At 42.9% G+C, this 23,115-nt stretch overlaps 1 protein-coding gene across 5 annotated transcripts in view; it reads right to left on the bottom strand.

Annotated features, from left to right (window-relative positions):
* Positions 1-17,020, bottom strand: part of SOX6 (SRY-box transcription factor 6) — a 619,212-nt gene extending 602,192 nt beyond the window's left edge. For 2 of the 5 annotated variants that reach the window (XM_043580746.1, XM_043580741.1), the window contains exon 1: positions 16,840-17,020. The gene's annotated coding sequence lies outside the window, so the exon portion shown is untranslated. Of the gene's footprint in view, positions 1-8,646; positions 8,857-10,515; positions 10,787-12,033; positions 13,105-16,839 lie in introns of those variants that run through there. The other 3 variants (XM_043580744.1, XM_043580742.1, XM_043580743.1) reach the window with 3 other exon arrangements.
* Between the last annotated feature and the right edge of the window lie 6,095 nt (positions 17,021-23,115).

Below are 23,115 nucleotides of genomic sequence, written 5' to 3' on the forward strand. Positions count from 1 at the left end.
AATGTTTTAAACAAAGAACTCAATTGGAAGTTCTAAAGGAAAATTCTTAAAAGCATCATAACTAATTTAATACGACCAACGGATGTTTTAAAACTGTTTTATAGAACTTTAGTACCCTTTATTTTTTTCCTCCTTAGCCTCAGAGCCTTTCTTTTTAATGGAGAGATTTTGTCATATTTCTCATGTCTTGGTCAATACTGCAACTCTCCAGTATGCCACAGCAGTGGCAAAGAAAATAATAGGTTAGGCTATTAGAAACCAGGGCTATAACTTCTCTAGCCTATGTGATGACGAAGCCCTTTTCAGAAAGTGATTATGTCACAAAGTCATATAAGCTGTAAAATCTCAATAGGTGTGTTTAATGTGAAGAAACAAGTTATTAAACACCAGAAAACTTCCAAACCAAAAACAGCAAAGAAGGCTTGTGTAGTCAGAGAAAAGGTATTCAAAAACTCATCAGAAAACAGGAGATCCCAGATTACAAAACTGAAAAGGGTGATTTAGCATCCCTATTTGAGAGTGATTGAGTAGAGAGGGGTAGTTGCTGCTACTACTGCTCCTCTTACTGTTTCATTATCATTATTGTGAAATAATAATTTCTATTTCATTTTTTTATTTTTTAAGTTTTATTTATTTTGAGAGAGAAGAGAATGTGGGGAGAGGGGCAGAGAGAGTGGGACAGAGACAATCCCAAATAGAGTGGACCCCGATGTGGGGCTCAAACTCATCAACTATGAGAACATGCCCTGAGCCAAAGTTGGATGCTTAACCCAGGTGTCCCAATAATAATTTCTGTTTCATCCAAAAAGTTTTGAATCACTCTGAGTGTTATTTATGTTCACATTATTCCTCAACAAAAAATAAGTTAATGAATATGCCAGCTCTATAGATAGAAAAACTTAATTACAAATGTGAGGTACCTAAAGACCTGTAACCAATAAACTCAGAAGCAACACACAGATTTAAAATTTTCCAGATATTGGCCTTTCTCTAAGACCATTCCTTGCCAACTGAGAAAAACAAAAGTTTTTTTATAGTACAAGATATAAGATTTTATTAACTCATAGTACTGATCACAAATTCATATATTAATAAGACATCTACTTTAATTTTAATACTTAGTTGACATATTTGAAGGAAAGTAGTAATGTGAAAAATTCCTCTGTACCTCAAAAGGTACTCACAATGTCCCTGACAATAAAACTGAACTAAGAAAGAGAAGTGTAGCAGTGTAGCCCTGTGATGGCTACATCACATTCACGAGACACCTGGCCTTTCTAGGAGTCACAAAGACACAAATACGAGACTTTTCAGTGTCAGACCTATAAAATAGTTAATAACGATGTAAAATGTTTCCCCCCACGTCCAATGCTCCTCAGGATATTACTTCAAATAATCTCTTCTTGATCATCCTTTAAGTCACAGCTCAAAGGCCACCTCCTAGTAGAAGCTTTCCTTGACATACGTACTTCTGCTCTTACACCTACCTCCATTATAACTAGCACACTGCATAGAATTACCTATATTCACACCTCCTCACTGCATTTGCATCTTTGAAATCATGTAATTAAATGGTTCCCACCTTTTCCCAGCCAAGGATCCTTTCATTAATCTTCCTTCATGAGCCCCACCCATATTTTCAGAGTGTTGCCTATAAAACCAGCCATACTTACTGTGTAAATCAACTTCTAATTTTTACTAATCAGAATGTGTAACTGATATTTAACACTTCTGATCAGTAATATATTATTCATTTATACATTGGTGTATGGAAAATGCAGCATGGTTTGTCTCTGGAAATAATAATTATTCTCAAGTACTCCTAACACCAATGTCCAGAACTGTTCTGTGAAATTCTATGCACAGTATCTTCAAACTGAATCTTCCCAACAGCCCTATCATCTGATAAATTGTATCACAATCCCCATTTTAAAGATTAGGAAATCAAGACTTAAAAAGGTTGGTTAACATTTCCAAGGTCATACAACTAGTTTAGGAAATAAGACTTTCGAGGAAAGATTCAAAAAATTAAAAAAATTCAAAGCTTAATTGTGGTTTTCTCCCATGCAGGTCTTTAAAATTCATCATTAAAATGAAGAATATGTTTCTGGTTTTTTTTCTTTAAATGAAACCAAAAGAAAGCAGATTAAGATGTGTATATTTGACCAAAGAACTTGGTGTTAATTACTGAAGTACACAAAGATTATAAAAGCTCATTCTTTGCAGGCTTTCAATTTTTTTCTAAAGTTTATGTATTTATTTTGACAGAGAGAGAAAGAGAGAGTGAGCATGTGTGCACAGGCAAGCAGGGGATGGGCAGAGAAAGAGGGAGAGAGAGAATCCCAAGTAGGCTCCATGCTATGAGCACAGAGCCTGATGCGGGGCTTAATCTCATGAACTGTGAGATCATGACCTAAGCTGAAACCAAGAGTTGGAATGCTCAACGGATTGAGCCACCCAGGCACCCTTTTGCAGGCTTTCAAAATAAAGAGTGTCTTAACTGACTAGAATGGAGAAAAGGTGACCAATACACCCATGGAGGATGCAGGATGACAGGTGAAATGACCTTTCAAAATCTCTTGTCGTCCTTAGAATTGGAATTTTCTCAAATTTGAGACCAGAACATCCATACTCTACATTTATCGCAAGTCTGCCGGACTACTAATGAATTCTTCTTTCGAGGGAAGAAAGGAAGGAGCACATATTGCTGTCTGTATTTCATATAAGAGTAAAAGAAACAGATTATGTAACTCACCAAAGATTTCATAGCAAGTATATAGTGAAGCTGAAATGGAAAGCCTGATCTGTATAATTATAAGCACAGTACCACTTCACTAGTCATTTCAACAGGTATTAAATATTTACTTTATACCAAGCCCTGAGCTTCGTGCTTTACATTCATTTATCTCATTTAATCTTCACAATAATCCTATGGTGTAGATATTATTACTCCCATTTTAGAGACGAAGACATGGAGGGTTAGGGATTACACCATGGATATATTGGGGGCGGAGCGTGGGGGTGGATGGGGCAGTTGCCTCCTAAATAGAAGGTTCAATGCCCATGGAGATAGCTGGAGATTATTTCTGAGAAAATAACAATATTCCTGCCATTTGATATTCTTTCCCAAGAAAGAATGATGAATTATTCTCTCCAAGTTAGGAGCATTCTTCTCCAGCTCTACCAACGACCTGCTTAACAACATGACAACTTCAGCTAAGTTTCCCCACCTACCAAATATAAAAATCTTCAACAGAAAGGAAAATCCTTAAAAAAAACAGACTTGTGACTTCAAAAATGCCCTTCAGGGTGCCTAGAACTTAGTAAGTGCTCAATAATGTTACCCAATGTTCTATTTGTAACTTCATCTAAAGTATGAAAGGAAATATTTGCAATCCCTATGTTTCAGAATGAGTTCCATTTGAAACCTATGCTCCTTATTTTAAAAAGAAAATCTGTCACATTTTCTTTTTTTCATATATTGTGCCTGTGTAGTAGTAGAAAGTAAAGCATCTTTAATTTTCTTTGTCTAATTTTAAAGAACTACTTTTCAAAGAAGAGAAGAGATTGTGCTCAATGAAGTCAAAATCACAAACAGCACTAACGTCCCTTTTTGCATTTGAATGGATATATTAAAAATAGACAATTCAATTCATCTCTTTAAGATGACTAGAAACAACAAATTATTGAAGGTAGTAGGGATAATAGATCATGTAAAGGGTTACCTTGTGAGATTTTCAGAGAAGAAAGAGATCAAGGGAGAACTTGAAATGAGAGAATACAGAATGTTTGCATCGATGCTAATATGCATATCACAGAACATACTTTGAATTTACCTTATATTTATTGTGCTTATTTATACATGTCATCATTGAAAAGCACCAAATCAATATACTTCAGTAATTTTGATTCAAAATAGTTTAAAACACAAAAACTCTTAAAGAATTTCACAATATCACATTAGGCTTCTTCAATACATGGTGCTTCAATCCAAAGAAATCTTTAAAAGCTTTATAAACCAGGGGAGCTTACTAAATAAAATATACCAGCGAATTCCTTCCTACATGTGCCAGAGTAGAATGTACATAGAGAAAGAGTAAATATGGAAATAGAAAATCTAGAAAATTACAGAGCAGCAAATTCAAGCTAGTTACCAAGGATGCAAAATTTTCTGAAATATATACAACATTGGACAACCAATTGTTAGATTTTTCTGATTTCACCATTCAATCCCCAAATAATTACCGGTTAAGATACTAGCCCAGTTCTTTACAAATAAAGCCAAACAACTCCCTATAAATGCAAAAAGATAACTCCTAAATATGAAGGTATTCTAAAAGATTGTTTTTCAGTTGAAGTAGTACAAAAGAAAATGCCACTACACATTTTTATGCCATTAAAAGGTAAGGAAGAACATTTTGGAATTCTTTAAACATTTTAAAAAGGAATTTTTTTCAAATATTACATACTGTGTAGGTTAGGGAGGTTTACTGAACATATCAGTATTATAAAGTAGAAATAACTGGACTTTTGATTTTTTAATGTACTAGTTTATAATAAATTACAGCATCTACAATTAGACTCAGAAAATAATTCACATCATTCCTAAAAATGAACATTTTTTGAGTGAATAGTAAAATATGAGAGATACACAAGGGGTCTTAAAGGAGCAAGAAGAGATTCTGAATATAAACAAGGCATCATTCTGGTAAAAGGAAATACAAACAACTAGCATAAAAATAGTTGATGCACAAAAGCCATAATGAGAGGGTAGCTCAAAAAATAACTTCTACTTTGAATGGTTTGGATGAAATACAAATTATCTACAGAAAAGTGTGGACTGGCATAAATGTTTGTACAAAATTATAAGTGTATTTCAAGAAGTATGCAAGAGGCAACCGCCTGCATGATGCACAAGGTCCCGGCAATGCTCTGCTTAAGTGCTAGTGCACAGAGTCCAAACCACTGCATTTTAATTACCATGCAGCCTCAGATATATTGCCTTTGATATGGAAATGTTCTTGTTCTCTCATCTTCACATATGGTCTCATGCACAGAAATCTTTATCTGATTCATAAAAAATAAACTAGAATCCAATCTCAACACCTGACCTCAGTGCTTAGAAGTTTTTTACTAAGCATGGTGTCACTATAAAAAGAATGGCTAATATTGGTGTAAAGTTGGATATTTTGAGCAACGATATGAAGGATTTACAGTTACGAACTGAATCGATACTGCTTCTCTGAGGTTTTAGGATTTCATGTTCCCTTTTTTTGAGACTACCACAGATTTGAGGAAAAACAGACCAGTACCTTTTTTTGGAGGTGAGAGAATCTGTAGTAGATTTAAATGATATTCCATCTTACAGCCTCCACTCACATTCTTCAGCTGATTTATCCTAATTATGACAATGGATACTTAAAACTTAAAAAGCTCTATAAAAAACCACACACAAATTTAAAACTATTTACAGTTTGACTAAATGTCTAAATAAAACAATTACCTAAAAAGCTTTTACCCTCTTCCACAGAACAAGGAAAATAAAAACACTTCCTATAAATGAATAATGAATATATAAAGAGAAGATGATGAAAGTTTCTAACTCTTATCAAAACAATTAGTTCTCAGATGACAATTGAATAATATCAAGCAAAAAGGATACGCTATATGTTTAAAATGTGTTTCCATTTAATAAAAATTCCTTTTCATAGGCTCTACTAGAGTGCCAGTTTGGTTTTTTTTTTTTTCACTTGAGTATGTTGAGATTCAGAATATAATCTAACCAGTAGAAGATGTGAAGTTAGGATGAAGACATAGAATGCTCAATATATGATTTTTCTTTTTAGGAAAAAAATAATAGGGGAGAGCCATATTCCTTAAACAAGAAACAATTCAAATGCAAAGCTGGTCTATTTCTTCCTCTAAAACGCAATGAATATTTGTTTACTTATTACCAAATTTCTATATTAAAATCTGTTCTCACATATGCACATAACTTGATAATTCTGAAATAACCTACATTAATTTTTAAAGAACAGGAATATGACCCATCTAACTTCATGACAGCAGATAATATGTCCCATCTGTGAATCATCTTGCTGTATGTTATCTGTGTTTTATCATTTCTAGTACCTGTCTGTGCCTGATATGGTACTCTCAGACACATTAGCTGGATGGAATGTTTCACTTGACTTCAAAAACATCAATTGATATATATGCACCCCTAAACTATATTTAAGTAAATAGCTCTGAGATCAATCAAATTTTTGTTGTACTGTACTACTCTTTTATATAACGCAGTTTGTAAATAGTGAAAAAGTATACATGAATTCTCTCATAAGAGAATCCTTTCAAACTTAGATATATAATCTAACAAAACTGAAAAGTACAGAAAATATTGAAAGGGCTAAAGCCCTTTATTAAACCTTGTTAAAAGAAAATTCATTTATTCCAGTACCTATTATACTAATTGAAAGCGAATTATTTAAAACATCACCAATTTCTTCAATATAAGATGTGTAGCAATTTCATCAATGATCAACAACCCAATAATTCCTAAAAGTCAAATAGAAACAGACATAAAATATCAATAGTGGCCAGAAAATTTATCACATATGTATTTAAAGTAATATACTTTAAAGCCCTATAAAAGAAACATTTGCTAGGTATGCTAACATATTTTAAATGTATGCTTTTCCCTTACTGAAAAAAAATCTGCTGCTTTCTGCTACTAAAGAAAAAATGTCCAATAGACAGTATAATATTCCTACTGAATGTCATCTCTTCTAGGTATTCAGTTAGTGAATGCATTATAGAATTAGTGTGAGGTATAGATACTGATACCACTTTATTACTTAATATTTTTTACATTTTTCTTCTTTATAGTATAATGTTGAGTGTTGCAGTTACACAATATACTATTATAAGAGTTTATATCATGTTCCGTAATAATAAACTCATAAATATTTTTGCTTTTTAAAAAATACGTGTACACCCAAAGAAACTTCCTTGCCATTACTTCTAAAACAAAAACTAAGAACAACAATAAGCAGGATAAACAATAAATTTTAAAAACCATCTAGTTTTGCCTCTATAAGTAAAGGAATGTGGTGGGAGAGCAGAGGAGAAAGGAGGTGTTGGTAGTACCTGAGAAAAGCAACAGGGAATGTCAGTTTGCCTTAGGAATTAATGATCTATCACTTGTCTGGACCCTGGTTACTTACTGCCTTTGGTCTTAAACTACATCTAATATGTGTGGTACATGCTTGCTTGTTTTCAGAGTTTGAAGGATTTTTTTTTTCAGCTGTTTTCTGTTGTTCTTGCTCTTATTCTTGATGTTGTTTTGGAATAGGGAATAATCCCTCTTCATTTATAAGGTTTTCAAAAACGTAGAAGAAAAAAAATCTACATGTCATTTGGCCTACTACCCATGTGCTCACAAATGTGTATTCAGGAAGATACTCTCAAAAGTATATAGATAACTCATTTATGATCTGGTGGCGTTCTTTAAAATTCAGTCATAAGTTTTCCCCTACTAAAAGAAAATGAAATGTTTCACTGGTTCGATAAAAAGCATATGCAACTAAATACACTGTGTCCCCCACCTCCTGCCAGACAGGTGCACTCTTGCTGCCATAGAAAACCTAACGGTATCCCACTAACTTGTGGAAGATTTAGGATGTTTGCCCACTTGTTTTAAAAATAAAGAGAATCTTCTAGTAGGTAGCAGGCATAACTGAGTGGCCTAGAAACAAGGGGAGGAGGGAGACTGGTGAAAGTGCCTAATGCTGAGTGTTGAATTCCACCTTACTGCACAGGGTAAAAGCGGGAAGGTCATGTTCATGGCTATAGAAATCTGGTCTCCACCAGAGTGCAAGCTAAAGCTGACCTGAGGCTGGGCTCTGGGAAGGTAGGTGGTAAGTTCAAGCACCACTCTGGGTACAGAGAAAACAAGGCACTGCTCCTAAGAACCCCAGGCTGAACAAGAGTGATACTGCACATCTTTCCAGGCTTGCCCCACAGTGAACACTAGCAGCCTCAAGCAGCTAGGCCTGAAGGGGGAAAACTGAAGCTGCAAATCAGGGCACATAAACTCTCAGACCTCCAGGGTGGCGGGTGGGAGGGAGCACACAGCCAGGGGAACAGTCCAAACTAGAAGCCTGAAGCCCCTACCCAAGCCAGGATACAACGTCAAGCCCGGGCTGGTCCTCCTGGATTAGTGCAGATAGAGGGGCACGAGCAGACCTCCCCTTTGGGCGGGGTGTGGAAAAGACTATATTGCCAGATCTGACTCCACATCCCCTTTCCTCATTCGGTCTGTAGCCTGCTGCTGGTGTCCCATCTACCCCTCCAACCAGTAGTTCCTCCTCAGCCGAAAAAAGAGAGGAAACAGGAAGAGATGGGGGAGAAAGTGAGAGAAATCAAAGACAAGACTACTCTGTCATAGTCCTCCCTGGAGCCAGGGCCTCCCAGGGCTGTCCGGGTCTGTTCGGCCTTCCCTCGGGAATCCTGTACGTAGCCCGGAACAGATTTGAGTGGATCAAGTCCGCCAAGCCCGTGCCTATGGGCCTCGGGGATGAGGTGCTGAGTGGGCAAGCTAATTATACATGTGGCATTTGGGCAGCCGACCGTCCAGTGACACCTTACCTTATGAGGAAACGTCAACCCCAGCAACTGTTCAAAACAAAATGCCATCGCGGGATCAGCTTCGCCGGCTCTTGGCCGGTTCAGGATTGCTGTTCCCACAGCCTCTCGCACTTAGTGCAAGAATGTGGCCTGGGGAGGCCAGCTGTGGGCGGGCGGACCGGCCAGAGTGGGGGGGACAAGGCGGGGCGGTCCTTGCCAGGTGTCGGTCCTGTCCCCCCTCGCCATGGACCGACTTGCAGACCCGACCACTTGACCTTTTTATTCACCAAACCCACCTCCTAGAAATAGACTGGGCGGGGCTGTATCTGTTCTCCTCTGGACCGGGGGGGGGGGGGGGGGGGGAACCTGGGCATGTGACTATAAAGGGCAGAAACAGGAGACCCTGGGGAGGCGGGGGAGAAGGGCACTCTCGCCTCACGACTCCACTGGACTGTTGTCTGGGCCACCCCGCCAGGGCCAAAAGCCCGGCCGCAGGAGTGCGCGCCGGGGTCAAGCGCCCGGGACAGGGACGTCACCCGAGCGCCCCATTGACAGTGCAGCGGGAGGTCCGGAGCCCAGCCCAGTTTGCCGCAGCGACGGCTTCGGGCCATCTCGAGACCGAAACTTCAAGCATGGCCCTCAAAGGAGGTCACACACAGAGAAGAAGCCGGGGACAGCCCATCTCGCTAACAGCCCAGCCCCACCAGCACAGTCGAAGACTTATTTTTAGTGCCCAAATAGGGGCAGCATTCAATATCTGGCAATTCATACCAACAAACCTTTTCAAACTTGCACAGCCTAAGAGAGCTTAAATAAAACTCAAAACATGCCGGCAACAACCACCTTTTATCTGCTCGGAACACACCAATTCTTTTTATCTGAAAGCTCCGCGGAGCGCCCGGGAAACGGAGCTAATCTAGCCTCCGCAGCCGCGGGCCGCTCCTCCTGGAGCCGGAACACAAGCCCAGCAGCCTTTGCACAAGCCCCTTCCCTTCTCTGACGGGCCCTTTAAGGGAGAAGCAAGAAAGCAGCTCCCCCGGGAGCGACCAGGCTCGGTCTGGACCCCGGGCGGGTGGCAGCACCGCCCCTGGGCCTGGGCCGAGCCCCAGAGCGGCGGATCTCGGCCGGTCGGCGGAGAGGACAGCGGGCGGCAGGGGCCCGGGCAGGGAGCCGAGGAGGACGGAGGGCGCCGGCTGGGCTCAGGGACGCGGGGTGGGAGAGCGCGGGGCGGGGAAGGTACGCGCCGGCGACCGTGCGCCTGGCCCGCGGACTCCCAGGCCGAGCCCGCGCGGGGCAAGGCTGGGCGGCCGCTCACACACGCCCCCGCCAGCCCCGCACTTCTGCCCTAGCGTCCGGAGCAAAGAGGACCACAGATTAGCACTTGGGTTTCAGACTGTCTTGGAGTTCGGTTTGTTTATTCCTAAAAAGATCATAAAAAGTCACGTCCAAAAATGGGGGAGGGGGAGGAAGGGCGAGAGCCGAGAGAAGTGGAGGCGACTCGCGCAGGGTCCCGAGAAAGTTACGGCAGAGCGGCGGTGGGGTGAGGGTGGGAGAAGGGAGCGGCCGGGTTTTCTAGCGACCCGGGTTTTCTTTATGAACTCCTCGCGCTAAACTTCACCCCGTAAGAGAGCGCTGCGGAGATCCTCGACTATCGCCCGCCCTCGGCCAGCGTCAAACCCACAAATAGTCAAAGTTTCCAAACCAAAATGGGGGTGGGGAGGGGGGAGCGTTAAGAAACACAGAAACCCAGCGGGTCCTCCCGACCTCCCGCACCCCGACCGAGCCTGGCTAACACTGAAGCGCTCCGGAAAACTGCGGCGTCGCAGTCAGTCACACGGCGAATCAACACAACACTTTTCAAGAAAACAAAATATTCGCTGGGAAACTTACTTTGCATTTAGTCTCTATTCTTTGGGGGGATGCGGTTTAAGTCGGTTCGTAAAGGAAAGCTCGTTTTGTCCAGGTTGGATATTGTCTACTTATGGATCAGCCCTTGGGTGAGGGTTTATTTTAATTTATGGCTTATGCATTCTTTTAAGGTCGATTTACATGACCTCCGGCTACAACTAAGACAGCCGAGGAGGGCACTCCAGTCGTCAGTCGGCCAAACCCACAATTAAAACAGCCCTCCCCCTAGTCTTGGTGTGACTAGGACTCTCTCGGGGTAGGCTGGTCGCCTGTTTTTCTGTTTTCTCTCTCTCTCTTCTTTCTTCACTTCTCTTTTTTCCCTCTTTCTTTCATTATGTCTTTCTTTTTTAATATCACGAAATAAGATACGATATCAGTTTAAAACTTTCGGTATAACTTTCTCTAAACCCAAGCCTGCAGCGATAACCAGAACTACAGCGCTCACAAAGCCCTCAGGATGCTGCCCTCTTGTGGGCACAGAGGGCATTACCACCCAGCGATCCCCTCTGAACCCTCACAGAGCACACAGGCATTTGCTTACACACGCACAGAGAGAGAGAGAGAGGAGAGGGGGAGAGAGAGAGAGAGAGAGAGAGAGAGAGAGAGAGAGAGAGAGAGAGAACTACACACGCAGGCACACAAGCTTCCTCTATCACACAGTTGCGCAAACTTCAATGAAATACCTACCTCAAACTTCACGGAGACTTACAAATTCATTCTCTAAGCCACCTGACTTCTTTTTCATATCATTCCCAGTTACACAGATTAGAATATCTATACGGGGAGGCGGAGGAGAAGGAATAAGGTGGGCCGAAAGGGCGGACAGATTTCCGGACGAATACTTAGGATGGCGATAACAGCTTTCTGTTGTCAAAGGTTGCGTTGTCTGTCTCTCTCCCTTGCCCTTTTTGCCTTAGTGTCCTACGCACAGTTATCTACAGCTACAACATGTGTTTTCTCGGAGTGGGTTTTGGGGGTGGGGGGGTGGCAAGAAAACCAGAAGCCCGCCACGCAGATCTGTCACCGCCTCCGGAACAAGGCACAACTCTCCGAGAGGGGGACGCATCCTGGGGATCCGCGCGTCCACCAGCGAGCGACAGACGCTCGGGCCCCTTTCTCAGCCTCCACTCCCCCCCCTCTGCGTCGGCCCCGCGGAGCGCCCTCCTCCCGCTCCTCCTCCCCTCTCCCCTCCCCAGCCAAGTACGGAAACCCGCCCGGGCTGGGCAGCCGCCGCTCCGGCAACCCGCACCCTCACAGGGCTCCGCGCGCTCAGCTCTCGTCCCTCCGCCTGCCTTACCCCAGCCCCTCAGTCCCGGCTCAGGGAAACTAACCCCGGAGCGGCCCGGAAGGGCAGAAGCGGAAGGCACCGGGGGCCCGCGGCCCGGCCCGGGGTGCCTGCCCCCTGCCCCCTCCGGCTCCCCAACAGGTAGCTCACAAACGGGCCGCGCGCTCTCGCTCTGTCTCCCTCGCTCTCTAGTTAGCTCGCTCCGTCCCGGTTACCTGGGCGGGCTCCAGGATGGTACCGCACGGGAGGGCTCCTTGTGCGCTGCGCCGCGGGAGTAAATGGCATTAAAGAAAAAGGGAAAGATACAAATAAAAAAAAAAATTAAGGAAGGGGACTCGATGCTAGGTCAATTAGCACAGCCCCGGGAGCAAGGGAGCAGAACCCCCCAGCGCCGCGGCCGGCGCAGCCCGTTAACTCAAGTCTGCGGGGGTGTCCCGCCCCGGGCGGGGGGAGCGTTGACCGGCAGAAGTTTGCCGCCGGGGTGCCAGGAGGTGCGCGCAGAGCGGGGTGACTAGGGGCTTCCCCCTTGAAACAAGTGAAGGCGATGGTTAGTGCTGTCAATCTTGGCAATCAGTGTGAGCGGCCATGTCGTAAGTATTCAAAGCATTTCCCGTCGTGCAACATCAGAAAGTGAGTGGCCAGGGCATTGATCTGAGCGAGGGAGAGGAGGCAGGGCTCCCCTCCCAGACAACACAGGCAAGATGAGACAAGAGGCGAGGGAGGCAGCGAGCCAGGCAGGGAAGCTGGGAGGGAGGGGGAGGGCCGGAGGAAGAAGAAGGAGGGGAGAGCGAGAGGCAAAGGCAAGAGAGAACCGGAGAGAGAGGGCAGAGATCGGCGAGAGCAGAGGTTGGAATTGGAGAAGGCGCCTGGGAAGCAACTACTGGGAGAGAATTGGAAGGGAACAATGAAGCGAGTTGGGGTCAGAGGGGAAATGGGGACAAGTATTGGGTGAGAAAGAGACAGGCTGAGGAAGGCGTAAAGGACCTAAGGAGCACTATTAGGGCTGGGGCTGCTGGGAGGAGGAGTCAAGAGGAAGGCGAGCTGCAGTGGGGCAAAGGTAGACAACTGCAGAGGAAGAAAGAAGCAAACTGAATAGGAGGAAAGAAAGTGGGAGAGGGAAATGGAGGGCTGGTAATTTGTGTTTTGAAAAAGTTATGTGACAGTGGAGGAATGGGCTGAATATTAACAAGTACTGAGATATAGAAGTGGACCACAAAAGTGAGTCACAGGAGATACAGAGAAGAGGAAGGACAGGGGCTGAAACAAACCAGGAAGAGGGAAAGATGGGTGAATATTAGGATGAATACTAAGAAGAATGAAAGAAAATGAAAAAGAGAAGTGGTCAAGAGAGTTTAAAAAAAGAGATGCAGGCACCAGAAATAAGGAAAACACACCATTTAGAAGGACCTCAGTCAATGGGGGAAGAGAAATTTATTTCAAGAGGAGGAGGAGGAATTGAAAGAAAACAAGAAAAGGCAAGTGGCATTGGGAGATCCTTAATATCTGTAGGTGGAAATGTTCCGCAGGCCATGTGGATTATGAGTTTATGGATTAAAATGATCAGAAAAAACATGTACAAACTACCAAAAAAAACTATACCTTTACAACAATAAATAAAATAATTCCACACTTATTATATGGGTATGTTTGTGTTACGTGAAATTGGGTGGGTGACATATGTGTATTACCTCAACTTTGTAGAGGAAAAGATTTGAAGATACAATTTCAAGAGGGGTAGCTTGGAAGTTGTAGAAGAAGAAAAGAGTGTCTGTCACCCTGGGCAGCATGTAGAAAGGCACAAGTCAGATGTAGGAAATTATATTAATAAAATTCCCCCCCCAAAAAAAAAAAACACATAAAGATTCTCTTTGATGCATGTATAGGATAGATAAGATTTGCAAGGGCACAGAATGGCCTAAAGGAGCAGAGACTTGGAACTTTATCTTAGTACACACAAGCTGAGCGACCGAGAGGGGAGGGAATACTACCTGACTCCTGGTGTCAGGTAGTAGAGATGCAGTGTAAAACAGATGAGAAAACCGGCTCTGACAACAGCAGACACAGAGCTAACTAGAGTCAGCGTGTACCACATGAGGCTGGCCTGCCTTAACCTAGGCCTCAAAAATAGACTAGATTTCAGAAACTGAGGTCAGTGGAGAGTCAAAATTACAGCAAGGTTAAAAGCTTAAAGAGAGGTTCTGATGTACCTGCAGCATAACTACTGCAGAGATTTGTGGAGGAAAAGTCTTTACTATGCAGAAACTGATAGGACATGGCCATGTCGAGACATTTCATAAACAGGGACTTTGTGAAAGAAGATGTGAACCAGGAGAGATGGGTCAGGAATTATGACTAAGAAATTCAGAAAATTCATGGCAATCTAAAGTTGCCAAGACTTTGGACAAGACTTCCCACAGATTAAGTGATAAAAGTGATAAAGGGGAGAAAGCCTTGCCTTTATCACATTTACTGTAAAGAAAATGGAGAGAGTGAGCAAGCACAAAGGACAGAACACGCTGAGATGTCAGTCATATATGGGCTTCTTAAAGTGTATTTTACATTTGGTTTCATAGGAATTCCAGACAAGAGAGGAAAAAGAAACAAGGGTGGGGATGAACATCTTGGATTTGTGGGGCAGAAGGAATAGCCAGATGCTTCTACCCCAATAGGAAATAGGATGCTTGAGGATTGGGAGCTTGGGGACTGTAAGTTTAAAACGACTTGATGACTGTAGGCTGAGAAGACAGCTAGTCCCCCAACAAGAAATCTTGTGTCCCCACCACCCACAGCAACTTTCAGCACTGGAAAGGCTGCCCCCTGGGGCCAGAGCCTAGAGGCCCTCAAAGAGAACGCCTGGTATGCCTGGTACCTGGAAGGCCAGTTCCTTCCACCCCAGGCTTCCAGAACTACCAGGTGTGCCCCTTGACCTCCAAGGCCCAAGGGACAAACCCAGACCAGCGTTCCTAGCCTAGACTTGGGCCAAATCTTTTCTGGGGTTTGTTTTTAGTTGGGGGTTTGTAAATGTGAGTAGCCAGGCCCGCGCTGGGTTCCAGAGCCTCGTGCTCTTCAGCCGCCTGTCCCAGAACTCAACCATAGGGCAAAAGAAAAAAAGAAAAAAAAAAAAAAAAAAAAAAACTCTCCAAAGCTTGAAGAGGTCAAAATCGAACGACCTGTGCTAAATGCCTGCAGAGTTGGGCAGAGAGCTAAGGGGGTAGTTTCAGTCCCAAAGCCTGAATCCTCACGGAAGAGTCACCGGGAGAGGTGAAACATCTGGGACGGAACCGCTGGGCTGCCACTGGGTTCCTCGGAATTGCTGCGACAAGTCTGGCTTTTCAAGCACCAGCGCATCCATCTCTTTGAATCACACGGCATTAGGGATCTGGGGGGTAAGGGGGACCCCACCAACCAGATGCAGGCCGCTGGCAGGAGACAAAAAGAGGGGAAAGGCGACATTATCAAGATCTCTGGAGTCCAAGGCCCTAATACTGGGCCGCGGTGGACCTTCCGGTTTGGAGCGGCAGGAACTCTCTTTAGATTTTATCTAATAAACTGATACCAAAATAGATTGATAAGGCGGAACCCCGGAGCTGGTTACAACACTGATCCCTAAAGTTAAGAAACTAAAGTTTGGGGTCTCGATACTGCACTTCAGGCTGTACACGGGATGACACGTGGCCCTGGAGGCGGGGGTGCACCCTAAGGGTTCTCTTTCAAGCCTAGGGCACGACTGTACAGCGCAAGGGACGAAGCGGAGAGCGCTGCAGCGGACTGAAGTGCCGGGCTCTCCACCTGGTCCGCACTGGCCTGAGGGCTCCGAGAAGTCCCACAGGCAGCGGAGGACACCCAGGCACCTTACTGCAAGATCCAGGCGCACTCAAGCTCACTTGCCCTGGGGGTCCGAGTGCCGCGCGGCGCGAGAACCCTGGGCGCTGAGATGGGAGAACCAGGAAGGGAAGGAGGGGCGAACGCGTGGGGGCTAACTTACCTGTCGCAGCTGTCGCTGCCTCCGTGCTGTCCCGGTGTCCCTGCGCACAGCAACCAGCAAAGGCAACTCGGCTTTGCTAAGTTTGGCCTCGCACCTCCAGAGAAGAGGCGCGAACCCGCAAAGGAAAGGCGCGCGCAGTTCCTGGAGAAAGGTCCGCCTGAACTTGGGAAGGGCAACGCAATGAATTCTGCCAAAGAAGTTAATATTTAAAGCACCCACGCAAAAATCATAACGACTGTTAAAACCTCGAATTCTCCCTGTGAAGTCTCCTTACACCGGCCGGGCGAACGATTCAGATCTACATCTTAAGGTCGCTAACTTCTTTCAGGAAGGGCTTTATAGCTACTGTATAAATAGGACAAATATAAATGTCTTTACTTCCAAAACACGGGGAATGAGAACTTTTACTGAAACGAAGAATAAGTGAAAGAGTATAAAAAGCCAAAAGGAAGAAGTTGAAAACTTTAATTACAGCACGGAGAAAAGTTTTCGCAATTGTTTTCCTTAAACAGGGATAACAAACATACCAGCACTTCAGTAGCCCACCGCACTTCATTTAAGTTTGGTGTAACCAAATAACCCAAACTCCCAAATAACAGTGCCCTTGGGACTCTACCTCAAAGAGGTCAGAACTCGTGTTTCAACAACAAAAAGCCAAAAACAAACTGTGAATAATGCTCTGTGTTCTTTAAGACGTCATTTTGCAAAAGGACAAGGCATTGTCCCTGGACTTTAAATGGCTAGACAATAACATTAAATTTCATTTGAATCTGCGCGTCATCCTGTTGGGAAGACCACAGCGGTGGCGACAGTAGCAGCAGCACCGCCACAAAGGAGGTGGGAAAAGTGGTAAAAATGCATGAACTTTTTTCAAAGAAAAATAAAGATAAATCAAAAATAAGTTTTACAGACATGTTCTTCCTGGCTTAGGAAAGTTAATTTCTAAATGTGCTTCTGCTGTCTAAGGTGCAAAGCCGAGCGAGGGGAGTGCGTGGCTGGAATCTGCATGCTGATAAGAGAAGGCTGATGTACTTACAGTGACAGAGGGCAGGCTGCGGGAGAAAAGCTGTTTGTGTTAGCCTGCGAGTTACCCAGGGCTGCAGTGAGAGCAGAAGGGAGGAGTGGGAGTGCCAGTCTGCGTACACCTTCACCGCGTCTCATTACATCTGCCAGCCTCTCTCTCCCTCTCTCTTTCATTTCCACATTCCCTTTGTTCCTGAAAAAAAAATCTACACGTCACATCAGAGTCCCCAGATGCAGTCTACACCAAAGAAAAAAAATGAATAATTCAATCAAACTGTGCATAGTCTCTAAGGCAATAAATCTATTGCACTTAAAGAAACGAAGGGTAATTACCACCATGGAATTAGAATAAGGCCAAAGACCCGAGATGTCGTTGAGTCTCTGGGTAAACTCCCCGGTCAAATAAAGTTTCATTTATTTAATCCTTTTGACATCTCAGATGGAAAGTCAAAGAAAGATTTTTAACTTATTTTACAAGGATATTCACTTCTTTTTAAACACATTTTAAAAGGGGGGGTCGAGGGGAGAGAAAAAGCCTAGGGCATACTACCCTGCTCAAAAGGCTCCAGAGGCAGCAGCATAGACCGGGCACAGACACAAACCAAGACAATGTGTCTGTGGAGCCCGTCCAGGGTCCATTCCTCCGCCCCCCCTCCTCCCACACTCACACTCCACCCTCCTCCACTCCCCTCTAATCAGACGAGGATCACCCTCCACTCTCACCCACCACCGCAGCGCAGCAAGAGGGCAGCTGGAATCTGGGAACCTTACCTGCAGCACCAAGACCTAAGAGAAATCGCGCTTCCCTGCCACCAACACCCCATGCCAGCCCCATGCACCCCTCCCTCCAAAGTCCCATAACCATCTACTTCTTCCATCTGCCTAAGCGAAACTGTAAACGGGATTTTCCCCCCACGATTGAATGGAAGCTCTGTACTGTACCGACTTCTGGATTTGCCCTGGGTTGAGTTTAGGGAATGTCTGGAAAGGAAAAAAAGGGGGGGGGGAGGAGGGGGGGTAGCTCAAGCCTTGTCCAAGTTAGTCAGAAGGCTGTGTTAGGCAGGAAAGAGGCTACGGGAGAAACAGCTGGAATGCAGACTTGCTATGGATATCTCAGTTCTAGGAACCGTGTCCTTTCGTCCCGGAGGTAAGACTGTGTGACTGTCGCACGTTTATTCTTTCGCTGTCGGTGCCTCTCTTCCCCACTCCTAAGGACCCCTCCCACTCGGATCAGCGGGCATGCACCCCAGAGAAGGGCATAGCACGACGAAGGGTTTTTATTTTCCAGGTCTTTCTACTCATAAATTGTGGGTGTCATTGAAATGAAATTAGCAAATCTTCTACCGTTGGCTGCAGCGACCAAACCCTCTGTCCCCCTGCGGGTTGAGCGCTGATCTCGGCATCTCCCGCTGCAGAGCGTTCCTGCAGCGCCAGACGGCCGAGTCGCCTGGCCTGAAGGCTCAGGTGATGCCGAGGAGACTCGCGGCGTCCCAAACGGGTTCCGCTGAGGGTTTGCACCCCATCACCACCTCCCACTGCCCCCGCGCGCGCAGACGCACGCACACACAGACACACACACAGATACACACACATTCTGACAATCTGGCCGAACTCCTCATTTGTACTCAAGTCCCTTTAACCGTCAATTCAGCCCGCTTGAGAGCAGCGGGAAAACTAGGATGATACGTGGTTGAACTGCGAGGGTGCCAACCTCCCCGGGTTGTCCGAGCTCTGTTTACGTGCCTAAGTCGCCACCTTCAGGTAGAGCGAAAGACTGCGCCGGGCTCCCCGCTCGTCTAGACAAACCCCGCAGCCTTGGCTACAGCTGGGACCGCTTGAAAGGGAAGCGACCGGAGGGCCCGCGAGTAGACCCGCTGAGGGAGGCAAGGCCTGCTCTCCGAGACCGGGCTGAGAAGAGTGAGGCTAAACTGCACGCTCGCTAAAACCAATAGCCGAAAACCGAGCAAAGGCTCACTCTCCCAGCAAAGTACAAAGCTCCGGGCCAAAGACTCTGCAGCTCCAAGACAGGCGCTGCTGTCCCGAAACTTCAAGCACTAACTCCCAGGCCAGTGACGAGGGGTGGAGGCGGCCTCGGAGAGGCGAAGCATCCGCTCCAGTCATGGCTGAGGACCGAGCTCCCTCTTTCAGTGACCTCGACTCAACTTGGACACCGCACTCCCCGGGGCTCCTGTCCCGCTTATTCCGTACCCACCGGGCAGAAGACAAAGGGACTCCGGGAGCGGCCAGACCCAAGGTCACTAGAGGCGGGCTCCCCGACAAGAACTGTACGCCTGAGAGGGACGCTCAGGCAACGCAGTCGCCTTTGCTTGCAGAGCTGGACACTTAGCTCTATAGTCGCCCATTTCTCAGAAAATCAGTCCTTCTGATTGTCTCACAATGGATTCGGTAAAATAATGATTGTGAATTATTTCAGCGATTTTCAACTTTCCCACCCCTACTTCTACTGAATCCCTTTACCACCACTGTTCTTCCTGTATTCATACCTTACATTTCAAAGATACCGGGCTTAGGTATTCCCTACCTAATCCTGAAATAACTTGTCGTTGTTCTTTGTTATGCCTGGACACTGCCTTCAAGGCTTGGGATGTCTGCAAAGCCACTCTAAGTCCATCCTCCTCGATGAAATGTGCCCCAAGGGTCCCTTGGTCTTCCCTGCTACTTGGGTGCATAGACATTCTTTAAATGCAATGCTTTATCAAAGGAGAGGAACAAAAATTTTATTTATCTCAAGAAAAAGGTCAGGAACTATCTTGTGTTATATGAGGCCATAAATCACTCATTACTGATTTCAGCTGAGGCCTTCAGTATTTTGGTCGGCATAATAATAATAATAATTAATGAAATAAATTAAATTTTAAAGAAAGAACCACAGCTACCCAGTGCTAATCATGGACAACAGAAATGTCTTTTCAAAGAGAGAAGTAACACGCCCCCAAGCCAGACCCCCATTCCCTGGTTTCATGCCACAGCCTAGCAAATTAACATTAGATCTCTCCTCCACTCATGTAGAAAGCTGAGTGTTATTGAATACAGTACTGAATTTTCCCAGGGAATCCCAATTATAGAAACACCTGTGCTAAGTAATGCTATTCTAATCCACTATGAAAACCTTAAGTATGTAATAGCCCTCAAATCATCTCATTTCTTAGTTGCAGTGGGGTGGGCCAACCTCATGGAAGAACATTAGACTTGTATAATGCCCCCAGAGCCTTATCTCAGAGGGGACTTGGTTTTACCATACATAATCCTGGCAGTTCATCTTCTCTTAAGTGAAAGGCATATAAACGTGAAGCCTAATGTAACTGGCAGAAACTAAGCCTGGGTAGAAACCTCATTTAAAGAAAAACCAAAGGCCAGTGACTACAAAACTGGAATACATGGCACCTGTGCAGTCAGGCACCCATTCCATCATCTTTAAATCAAAATGCTAACAACATGGAAGAAGTTGTCACTGTTTGGTATATATGCTTCACTTTACTATAAATAGAATATCAATGGCAAAATATAATGAAATAAAACCACCATTAGAAAGAATGCGGTAGAAACCAGAAAATATAAACCTCTACCAATTTCCCCCCCAAATACATATCAGACCTAATATTTTTAAATGCCAGACCTAGTGTTTTTAAAATGCTTTCTGAAAGAAAATTATGTATTAAAGTACTGATTGTTTTATAGCTTAAGGCTGACAACACTAATGCCACTAAAAGATCCAAATGAAAAGTGAAATTTTTATCAGTCATCCAAATGTTTGTCTTACAATGAACATAAAATTATTTTTCTAACTAAAGGTGATGTAAGTAAATACATAGGTAAGGATGAATGTCACAAAAACCACAGAAGGAAAAATATGATAAAGAATTATAGGATAATTCAACCACAGAAATAACCCTTATTCACTAAAATTCAAAGTATCTGTCCCAATAGCATCCTTCTAAGATATCATGTTACCTTTCCATCATTAAGTAATATTTTTAAAGCATGTGCATTCCTACATATGTGCTTCTCTGTTTAAAGAAATACCTCTTCACAGATCTGAGGTTTACAATTCACTAAGATGATTACCATTCCATTCAGTATACACCTTAGCCACACTAGAAACATTTGATAAATCATACAGTCCCATTTCAATGCCTAATAAAAGACAAGCAAGGGACACAAAAATAATGGTGTAAAACTGTTCGTTGATAAATAGCAAACACCAAAACAATAATCTCCTAATATTACTAGTCTTTAAAGGTTTGATAATTTACCTCAGCAACTATAGGCTTTATGTATCATTATGTTAGCATTGTTTTAAAAAACTGAATTTAACTAAGTTCTCTCATTTTAAAATTTGTTACTTAAGTTCTTTCCTCCAAATCCCAGATTGCTATTTTTAAATTTTCTAAATAGAGGATTTCTTTTGTGTGTGTGTTTTTAAATATCACAATTATGTGGAAGACGTTTGCTTGTTCTGCACATTTTTATTCACATTTAAATATTTATTGAGTGCCTATATGTGCAGAGCAAATAATTAAAAGTGTGTATTTTAAGGATCTATCCTTTTCACTTTTATGATTCAATAAATATTAATTAAATTTTCACATATACTGAAATTCAATTAATATACTGAAAAATATTTTTTACCAAATATGCCAGCAGAAGTATTCTGTTCAATACAAGTATATTTGATAATTACATATGATATTAATTCATTTTATGTGGCATATACTGTTTAAATTACCTCAGATATTTTTATTAAGCAACAAACTATAGACATTTCTAAAAGTTTTTCTGACTTATCAAAGTGTACAAATAAAAAACAGCTTTATTTAACAACAATCTATAGTTACAATCCAATTCCAAATAACATATTTTATGTATTTTATTCTTAAATCAGTTGTAAAAGAAACTGAAAACCATATCCTCAAATCAGTCTTTAATGTAATTGCTATGCCAAATTATTCTATAACTTGCTGGTTTTATTTCTCCAATATATATCATAATCATATATATCAGATAAAGCTATTATCAACCTAAAGTCAAACAAACAAATGAACGCTAAAAAACAAGTCAGTGTTCCAAGTATCTGGATGTTTGCAATTATTTAAATAACTCATTGGATTTTACTGAATTTTTACGTTTTCAGCAGGATGTTTTGCATTAGGTTTGAATATTTTCTTTTTAATAGGGGGAGGGGGAAAGACAGCAACACTGAGAATCTGCAGCAATGATTATCCTTATGCTAATTCATGTCTGTTTAAGGCAATAGTAAATGAAAAGCTTCACTTATTCACACTTAAAGTTCTAGAATAGTAGGTTCCTGGAGAAAATATTTCAAGAGCTCAATACAGAAACCTCTTTTAATTGTACACAATATGTTATCAATCTACTTTCAAAGTTGATGGAGTTTAGTACTAAGCTGAATATTAAGCAAATAAGTGTTAACTATGTTCACTAGAATTAGCATATTTCAGATTATAGTTTATAAATTTTTAAGAGCATCAGCATCATGATATGGTTGCCATAGAAACTGCAACAATATGTCATTTCAATTAATTTTATATGCAGTGATAAGGCCTAGTTCTACATCACTTCAATACAAGTTTGAAAAGCAAAGACTGAAAAGCGATATAAATAGCAAATAGTGAGTTTCTAATTGATACCAGTTTAGAAACTAATAAAGTACAAGCCTTTTAAAAAGAAAAATACACAATGCATTCTAATTGCGTGAAAGTACAGCAATTTAATAAAGGTCAGAAAATGTTTTAAAATAAGTACATTCTGAAAAAAAAGTTTTCACTAACAATCAACTACTTGACTTCTCTTAGTATTCCATACTTTAGTCACTTAGGTTTATTTATAAGTAACACAAATTATTAGTTATCACATATTATTTAATTATTAAACTATGGATGCTTTCTCTGTTCTTTAGGGATAGGTGCATTTGCTTTTACATTATAAAGTCAAAACAACTGGTGCCAAATTTTAATATTTTTTAAGTAATTATTGCAACAGATCCTTTCACTTAGAAGGAAGCACAATGAATTATTGCGAGAAAACTTCTTAGCATGTCACTGCCAGAAATATTCCATTGACATTAATGGCTCAATTATTGGAACAGAAAAAGCTTATGAAAATAAAGCATGTATTTCCTAAAGAAAAAGTATGGCAAAAGATTTGGAGCTCTTAATTAATGTTCTCTGGCTAACAAAAACCTTTTCATTATATTTTCTATCATTGCACATTCTGATATGGAATATGCCCAAGAAAACTCTGAAAATGA

Source organism: Prionailurus bengalensis, chromosome D1, assembly GCF_016509475.1.
Source record: "Prionailurus bengalensis isolate Pbe53 chromosome D1, Fcat_Pben_1.1_paternal_pri, whole genome shotgun sequence".
NCBI lineage: Eukaryota > Metazoa > Chordata > Mammalia > Carnivora > Felidae > Prionailurus > Prionailurus bengalensis.